This window comes from Mytilus trossulus, chromosome 13 (assembly GCF_036588685.1).
Source record: "Mytilus trossulus isolate FHL-02 chromosome 13, PNRI_Mtr1.1.1.hap1, whole genome shotgun sequence".
Classification (NCBI taxonomy): Eukaryota; Metazoa; Mollusca; class Bivalvia; order Mytilida; family Mytilidae; genus Mytilus; species Mytilus trossulus.
The window spans coordinates 21,391,568-21,401,154 of NC_086385.1; the positions used below are offsets into that span (position 1 = coordinate 21,391,568).

General features: G+C 31.9%; 1 long non-coding RNA gene across 1 annotated transcript; it reads left to right on the plus strand.

Moving 5' to 3' along the window:
* The first annotated feature begins 9 nt into the window (after positions 1–9).
* LOC134693961 (uncharacterized) lies at positions 10–5,343 on the plus strand. Its single transcript, XR_010102532.1, has 2 exons — positions 10–144; positions 4,987–5,343. It is a non-coding gene; the product is annotated as an uncharacterized LOC134693961 (long non-coding RNA).
* The last annotated feature ends 4,244 nt before the right edge of the window (positions 5,344–9,587 follow it).

Sequence of the window (9,587 nt, forward strand, 5' to 3'; positions counted from 1 at the left end):
TCATTTTTATGTTTTAAACTTTGCTAAAAAGCATTGAGCTGTGAATAACTAATATTACATTGATGATTACGAAATCGAAGAGATTCTCAATATTTATAAAATGGGTTTCAAGATAACTCACAATCGCAAAATTATCGTAGCATGGTTAGTTGGATTTCAGTGTAGTACAATCTAAATTTTTATTTAAAACTAATGATAAGGATGATAAAAATCCTCCGAAAAAATACCAAGGTCAATAAGTGAGAAGTTCCAACCTCCTGGAGGTTTTTCTTCTAAAATACTTTTTCAGTGCTTCTTAATTTAATAATGTTCTATTTGAAAAGAAATTCATGAATATAATAAAGGCATATGCATTGTAGTATAATAATTGCTACAAACAAGGATTTGTATAGTAGTAAGACAGTTAGACTATACAAGTCCTTACTACAAACGATGAAACGTTCTATGCTTATGTAATTTTTGGAATTTTGGTAATTTTAGCAATTTTCTGTACCTTTCCCATGTCAAAACAGTCTCACTAATTGGCGACAAGAAGAATAAATTTAGCGAAGAGAAGTGACAACATATATGATACTACATGTAGTTAACAAAAGAAAAGATACAAGACCTTTTTTCAAATTAAAGATAAAAGTTTTCTGTTTATTAGACCAATATTGAAGGTAGTAATACTAAATCATTGTGGAAATATAAATCCATTTCAAAATATTTTTTTTTGCTTTCGTGACGTTTTTGGTGATTTTTTTTACAAAATTTAGTAGTCATAAAACGACAATTTTAAAAAAAAAGTTCCAACTAATGATGCAAACCTCTCATTTAAAGGTAAAAACAATGTTTGCCCATTAACTTGTTTTTAAAAATCATACAGTTTCTAGTTATTTGTTAAGCAAAGTTTGGCCCCATGAGAAATCATTAAAATGTATACATTATCAACTGATTTACCATACATGTATATCTAGACAGTATGTGGAAAGTGATATTCAAAAAGGGGTAAAAATCTTAAAACTAATCTGAAAGGTTCCAAATTTACTGTGTGTTGTTTTCATATCTAAAGCGTAGATTTGAGAAGAATTAAATAAATATTTTTTTTTTTGCATTTTTTGAGATTTCAAAAAATGCCTTTTTTCCCCAAAAATTTGAAAAAACAATATTTCAACCCATTAGTTACAACATGAACATAACTTTATTAGCATATTGAATATTTTTTACAAATGAATTTTGTCATCACAAAATTGAAGATCTCACAAAACAAGTCTGTATCACATAGTTTTGTAAGACAAAAATGATTTTGTTATGACAGAATTGAATTTTGTACAAAACCACAAGAGTCCCATTCGGCGCTCTGTACTCACTATCGCTCGATTAAAAAAGTTTTGCATGAGATATTTGCAACATTACGCATTACATGTCAAGCTAAACAAATTTGAAATTCTATTTAGTACATAATTATGTGTCAATCTTTTATTCAACTTTCCGCAAAACTAATTTGCATCCTATGATTGTTTACACGGATACTTTCCGACAAGTTTTGATTTTCATTATCACATGTGCATACATTGCAAATGAAAGCTATTTAAAATAGTGTATCTCATTCTGTTTTATTAGCTCACCTGTCCCGAAGGGACAAGTGAGCTTATGCCATCACTTGGCGTCCGTCGTCGTCTGTCGGCTGTCGTCCGTCGTCGTCTGTCGTCGTAGACTATTTCAAGAATCTTCTCCTCTGAAACTACTGGGCAAAATACTTCCAAACTTTAAATGAATGTTCCTTAGAGTATCTTGTTTGTAAATTGTATCCGAAGTTATGATCTATCAACAAACATGGTCGCCATTGCTAGGGGGTCAAATGCAGTTTTTGGCTTATAACTCAAAAACCAAATCATTTAGAGCAAATCTGACATGGGGTGATATTTTTTATCAGGTCAAGATCTTTCTGCCTTGAAATTTTCAGATGAATCAGACAACCTGTTGTTGGGTTGCTGCCCCTGAATTGATAATTTTAAGGAAATTTTGCTGTTTTTGGTTATTATCTTGAATATTATTATAGATAGAGATAAACTGTAAACAGCAATCATGTTCAGCAAAGTAAGATTTACAAATAAGTCAACATGACTGAAATGGTCAGTTGACCCCTTTAGGAGTTATTGCCCTTTATAGTCAATTTTTAACCATTTTTCGTAAATCTTAGAAATCTTTTACAAAAATCTTCTCCTCTGAAACTACTGGGCCAAATACTTCCAAACTTTAACATGTTTAACTGAATGTTCCTTAGGGTATCTTGTTTGTAAAGTGTATCCAAAGTTATGATCTATCAACAAACATGGTCGCCATTGCTAAAAATAGAACATAGGGGTCAAATGCAGTTTTTGTCTTATAACTCAAAAAACCAAAGCATTTAGAGCAAATCTGACATCTATCTGCCCTGAAATTTTCTGATGAATCAGACAACCTGTTGTTGGGTTGCTGCCCCTGAAATGATAATTTTAAGGAAATTTTGCTGTTTTTGTTTATTATCTATAATATATAAACTGTTAATAGCAAAAATGTTCAGCAAAGTAAGATCATCAATTAAGTCAATTTGACCAAAATTGCCAATTGACCCCTTAAGGAGTTATTGCCCTTTAAAGACTTTTTTCACAATTTGTTCATCATGTTGACTTACTTTAAAAAATCTTCTCCTTTAAAACTGCTGTATCAATTTCAGTCAAACTTAGGCTAAATGAGTTTCAGAGTATCTAGTATAAATTTTATATTTTATTTCCTTGTATGTCAAGAAACATAGCTACTATGGCTAAAATAGAACATAGGAGAAAATGATTATTTTTTTTGGCTTTTGAAGAAAATAGGACGAAAGAAAAAACATTTAAATAAATTGAAAAGCCAAAATAATCATTGATGAGAGATTTAACCAAAAGAATTAAGGTGAGCGATTCAGGCTCTTGAGAGCCTCTTGTATTTAATACTTTTTGATAAATTTTATTTTAAAGTCTTGTATCGTTTCTTTTGTTGACCGGTATAAATTGTCCACATTTTTTTTTTTTTTTTCATATACATTATATACATTGTACCTGAAAATCATCATTGTTACCTCTTCATTTATGAAAGTTTCATCTGCCTGCCACATACCTTTATTTTCTCATATTTACCAGTTTTCATTGTGACCAAAAGATTCTGTAATTTCAGTAATTTAAACTTTTATTTTCAGATGTTTAGAAGCCAACAGTGGCCAACCATGATAACAATAGAAACACACTAGGGAATTCAGCTTATTTGCATCATAAAGTGTTAGATTATATATATTCAAATTGATCTAGGTTCATTTGCATAAATCAGCACCCATAATACATTCACCAATGCACCTTACTTTTTCTCTTGGTCAGGTGACAATCTTTCATTTTAGTCAACGTTAAAATAAAATGCCAGAATCGATTGGTCACTGTAAAAACTAGCCAAACATGAGCAAATAAAGGTTGGCATGAAACTGCATGCCAGATAAAACTGCATAAATGAAGTGATAACAATGATGATTTCATGTAAAAGAAAAATGAACAAAAAGAGGCCAATTTATAAGGATCCAATGCCATCAGTCGCCTCCAGAATACAATGCTTTGAATTTTGTTCCCTCTGATGATTTTGTGCAAGTTAGGGTCCTTGGACTTTGAGAAATCACTCAGAAAAATCTTTTTTTTTTGCACTTTTTTTCATCATGCTTGAAGATATTGATTTGAAAATTGGTATCATGACATATTACAGATCAAGTTTGAATTTTGTTCAGAAATCTGGTCATTGGTTCAGGGGTGGATCCAGCAATTTTAAAAAGAGGGTTCCCAACTCAGGACAAAAGGGGGGGGGGGGGGGGGGTCCATTCAAATGCATTGATAGTCCAAAAAAAGGGGAGGGGTAAATTTAGTTAAATAATCAGTTTTCCACACTTTTTTTTTTCGTCAAGCTTGAAGATATTGACTTGATATTTGTTTAGTAGGTTACACCATGACAGGTCATAGATCAAGTTAGAATTTTGTTTCAAAACAATGAATTTTTAAACAGTAGGTTTCTATATTTTGCCATTATTATTTTGAAAAGGGGAGGGAAAAGCATAAAATTGATCATGGATCTGGGTTTTTTTTTATATGGTGTCTGTCAGTTTTCTATGATGAGCTCCATCAATTAATTACAATAGCAAAACTATTGATGTTTCATTTTTGGGTTATAAAGGTAGTATGACGTCCATTGTCACTGTACATGTACTAGTATACATATTTTTAGGGGCCAGCTGAAGGACACCTACAGGTGTGGGAATTCTCACTACATTGAAGACCCATGCTGTTGTCTGTTCTATGTTTGGGTCATTGTCTCTTTGACACATTCCCCATTTCCTTTCTCAATTTTATCAAATTATACACCTGATGAAATTTATTAGCATTATTATTAATATTATCATGATTATTGTGAAACCAGTTATAACAACAACATGTTAGTTATTGCTGCTGCATTTTAATGAGATCCACCTATCGTCAGCAGAAAATCAATTAAATGCAGTATATATATATTAGAGCCCAGGTGGTCGTGTGGTCTAGCGGGACGGCTGCAGTGCAGGCGATTTGGTGTCAAGATATCACAGTAGCATGGGTTCGAATCCCGGCCAGGGAAGAACCAAAATTTTGCGAAAGCAAATTTACAGATCTAACATTGTTGGGTTGATGTTTAGACGAGTTGTATATATATATATATATATATATATATATACGAGTCTAAATTGAAAACTATGTTCAAACCTATGACTGCGTTGGATAAAAACCGCAATTTTTATACGTGTGCATGTCAAACAAATTTCGTTGTAGAACGGTCTAAAAACCGCACAAACAACATTTTCCAAAAGACCAAAAGAGTGAAAAAGTATATTTAAACAAAACGCATTTGAATATATATATCACAAAACAAATACAAATACAAAATTAGGAAGTGATAACAATGTCTATCTTATTATTTCAGGGTTACAATGTTTATAGTTGGACCAATAGGATTTCTTGGTGTTGTGCAGAATGTTAATGGTCAACGAAAAGAAAGAATGTACTACAAAAGAGTCTTACAACAAGAAGAAAGACAAAAAGAATTGGAAGGACAGAGATGAATGATTGTGGCTGGCTGACAATGTATAGAGATAAAGTTGAGGCTGACAATGTATTATTTGTATATTATGACTGGAAGTCAGTGGAAGGATGTATGAATGGAAATAATTTATTGTGAAAAAAACATGACAAATTATAACTTGAATCACTTTATAGTTTATATATATGTTATTGCATGTCTTTTGTAGTATGAATAATGATAAAAGAAGTTGAACATTTACATTCAAAATTTGTTTGTTTTAATTAAGGTAAATGTAGGAAATTCTTTTCAGTTTACTTGCCCCAAGACTGTATAAGCTATTAATGTCACTTGGTAATTGCAATCCATGGGTCAGTTATGTATTATGTGTGTAAAAAAATCTATGTTGAATTTACTGGCACTAAATTTAGAAAAAAAAATCTGGTGTGTAGTTTCAAAGGATTAAGTTCAGACTAAGAGCCAAATAAAACTTGAATGCTTTGAAGGATTTCAATGATAATTGTCAATAATTTTGTTTATCGCTATTTTGTGCATTTTTCTTTTGATCTTTTTTTGTGATAATTTTCATATCATGCTTCTCGCTTGATATGAAATAATTATCACTAGAAACTAAGGAGGCCACGTGGTGTTGCTAACGAAATTAACATGAAATTGACAACGTCGTCATAGGTAAAATAGCGATAAATAGATTATCATTGGTCATCTCAACTCGATTGCTTTTCTCACTTTCGCTGTACCAGCTCAAGCGAGAAAATCAATCTCGTTGAGATGATCAACGATAATCTATAAGTATCAACCACCAGAGAGTTGGTCCCAAATAATATTGGAGGTTGAATATTGAAGGTCAATACTTTGTTTATTACAAGATGTGTACAAAATTGTCATTTTGTGAGCTCTGCTTGAAAAGGGAAGTAATTCCAGAAAATAATTTCTATCCTTGAGGGATATTAATTCCATTTTAAAATATTAATGCATCAAGAGATAATTTAGTTAGCTAATGTTTGTGTCAAAGAGGAAGTAATCCAATGACACAACCAACCTTTGCCAAGGTTTCCTAGCTTAAGACTTGTGTCGATTTAATTTTTTGACAATATTCTGTCCAATTGAAAGAATACAAAGGAAAAATTAAATTTCTCCTAAGGTGCATTGGTTTACCTCAAGAAAATGATTTTCTACCAAATAGATTAAAAAAAAATATATACATGTATAAACAAAACTGCATGAGATGTTGTACTTTTAATCTGTTCAATTTTTATACTGATTTAATCATAAACAGTTATATTCTGAGAAAATATTTAACATTGCTCCTATTGAAATGCTTTTTTGAATGAAAATTTAAGAAGAACTTTATTTAAACATAGTCATTTTCCAGTTATTATGATTTCAAAAGGAACAATGCTGAAAATTTTATCAAAAATCAACTTCTAATGTTTGAATCAGTGTTTATATTTAACAGATTGATAATACATGTATATATTGATATAAAATAAATACAACATCAATCTCATGCGGTAATGATTTTCTCTTATAAGAAATTTAAGGGTTCCAGTGAATAAAATCCGAAGAGAATATCAGCTATTATAAAAAAGAAGATGAGATGTGATTGCCAATGTAAGTCAATTCTTAACAAGAGATCAAATGACATAGAAATTGACAACTATAGGTTACAATATAGCCTTCAACAATGAGCAAAGCCCTCTTTATTGCATCGTTTTAAAAGGTTCTGAAATAACAAAGATAAAACAGTTCAAAAGAGAAAACTAACAGCCTTTTTTATGTACAATTTTCAATCTGATTCTTACAAAGATTTGATCAATGGTTAGCCATCTACATCAAATTCTCAAATGACACAAAAATAAAGAATTAAGACTGCCTTTAATATTATAAAGCAAGAATATAGCTACCAATTATATAGAAATGTTGTTCTTTTAAAAAGGGAAGTAATTTTCCAAAATTATCAAATTTTGTTGATATTTTCCTGCATGGGTTAAATCAAGTAAGTTATTCAAGAAATCAGGGGAAAAAACCAAACTTGCATGACACAAAATTTAGTATGAACAAGTGGTTTTTCAAAATTGATTAAACTTGTCACAACCTCAAGGTCTGGAAAACACCATTCTGCTGCAAGAGAGCACATGCTGAAATGTCTCGCCTGCTTTTCTTTTCCATGATTGAATTTATTAACTAGAGGCTCTCAAGATCCTGTATCTGTATCGCTCACCTGATTCTACTTGGGTTTTTGAAATCATATAAAAAAATATAAAATTTGGCTAAAACTAATAACACAACCTCATAAGGAAAGGAACATTCAGCCTATATTTGATTCATTCAATTCAGTGGTTCTCTAGAAGAAGACTTTTGTTTGCATTTCCCATAGGGTCCTTTGTTAAACTAAGTCCCCCCACTGGTGGCCATCTTGGATGATGGATCGGCTACAAAGTAACAACACTTGGTCAGCATCTCATAAGGAACATTCATGCCATGTTTGGTTTCATTCCATTCAGTGGTTCTCTAAAAGAAGTCATTTGTATGCATTTCCCATAGGGTCCTATGTTAAACTAAGTCCTCCGCTGGCGGCCATCTTGGATAATGGATTGGCTAAAAAGTAACAACACTTGGTCAGCACCTCATAAGGAACATTCATGCCATGTTTGGTTTCATTCCATTCAGTGGTTCTCTAAAAGAAGTCATTTGTATGCATTTCCCATAGGGTCCTATGTTCTTCGGGCCAGGTGAGCTAAAAATGTGGTAAACGAAGGTTTTACTATATTTCCATTGAAGTCAAGGTCAGATGAACCCTGCTCTATAGACATGTACAAGTTACAATTATACCATACATGAAATATAGTTTTCCTATTGATTATGGTATAAGAGAAAGGGTTTTAATTACAAAAATCAAAATAAACCATGAAAAAGGTCATTGTAAGATGAACAATGCCAGACAACATGATCACCATGCCATCATTCAATTCACTTAATGTATTTCACTTATTGCTTTCAGTATTGAAAACTTAACACAATCCCGAAAACTTTACATTGACAAATGAACGTTATGGTCATTTGAAACCTGCCAGATAGACATGTACATTTCTTACACCAAATATAGTTGACCCCTTGCTTTTTGGTTGCACTCATAATATACAATAAAATTTCCCATAGGAATTAATCATATGGCTAAAACAGAAGCGTCACAAATATATATCATATCTTGGAATGAAAAGTTCATATATATACACAACTATTTTTTCGGCCAGAACATTTAGATGTGTTGCATAATTTTCAATATTTATATGCCTTGAATTTCTAGGAGTTTTAACTTGTGCTAATATTCTGTACTACCCCTCTTTTCACTTTTAGTCTTCCTGAGAATACAATTTGTCTTCTGTCCTACAGTGTTTATAATGGTTGAATTCCCAAGTCGTGTCTCTATCATGTCTATGAGATGAATCAAAGAAATCATATCTAGGAAAACAAAATTGTCTATGAATATTCAATGTCTCACATATAAAGCCGTGGTTGGTTAATTGGTTGTATTTACAAGGTGCAACCTATAGTATTTGATAAACATACAAAACCATGAAAAATTAGTGTTGACCAATGAGTCGTGAAAAAGAAATAAAGGACTGATGAATCCTGCAAGACAGTTGTACAGCACTAAAATTATTCCATACACTATATATAGTTTACCTGAGCTCATAGCATCTGTGATACAGACTTGGCCATGTGTAACTGGAGAGGATGATTCTACATACAAAATCACTTGGGCTCCACTGGGACCTCTGTGGTACAAAGCAGCACTTTGAACTGACTGAGCTAAAGAAGGACTTACTTAGCTCAACTGCTTACAGCTGACTAAGTATCTACTAATAAATGAAAGCAACTGGCCACACTTTCTCCCCTCTAAGATTTATCATACCATTATGACTCTCACACTAATACCCTAACTAGAAATCCTCTAAAACCACAATCAGTCTTTAGATGGATGCCAAATATAGCCGGAGAGTATTATTCTACATACAAAATCATTTTGACTCAAACCTGTGATCTCTTGAGTTACAAGGTAGCACTTTGCGACTGAGCTAAAGAAGTAAAGGGAAGCAATCCTGTCACACATGAAATGAGATTGAGGTCAGATGACAAAGAAACCTTCTTTTTTTTAAGTAGTTTCTAAACCAGGAAAATGAGGTCAAAGACATTGGACATCTTCCAGATGGAATTGTCATATCATAAGGCATCTGCACACAAGGTATGAAACATCCAGATTTTCGACATTCTAAAATTTAAAACTTTTAACAAATAGTTAAATGCCAATGCTGTCAGATTCTTATCCTTGTGTCTCACATTCTGCAACTTTCTTTGTAAGCAAGACAGAAACCATGGTACATAATTTAAAATGACAAATTGTAGATTGTCAAAGGGAGATAATTAATTTATGTTTTCATTAAAAACAGGATACAATTAAAATGTCAATTGAATTGGTCATG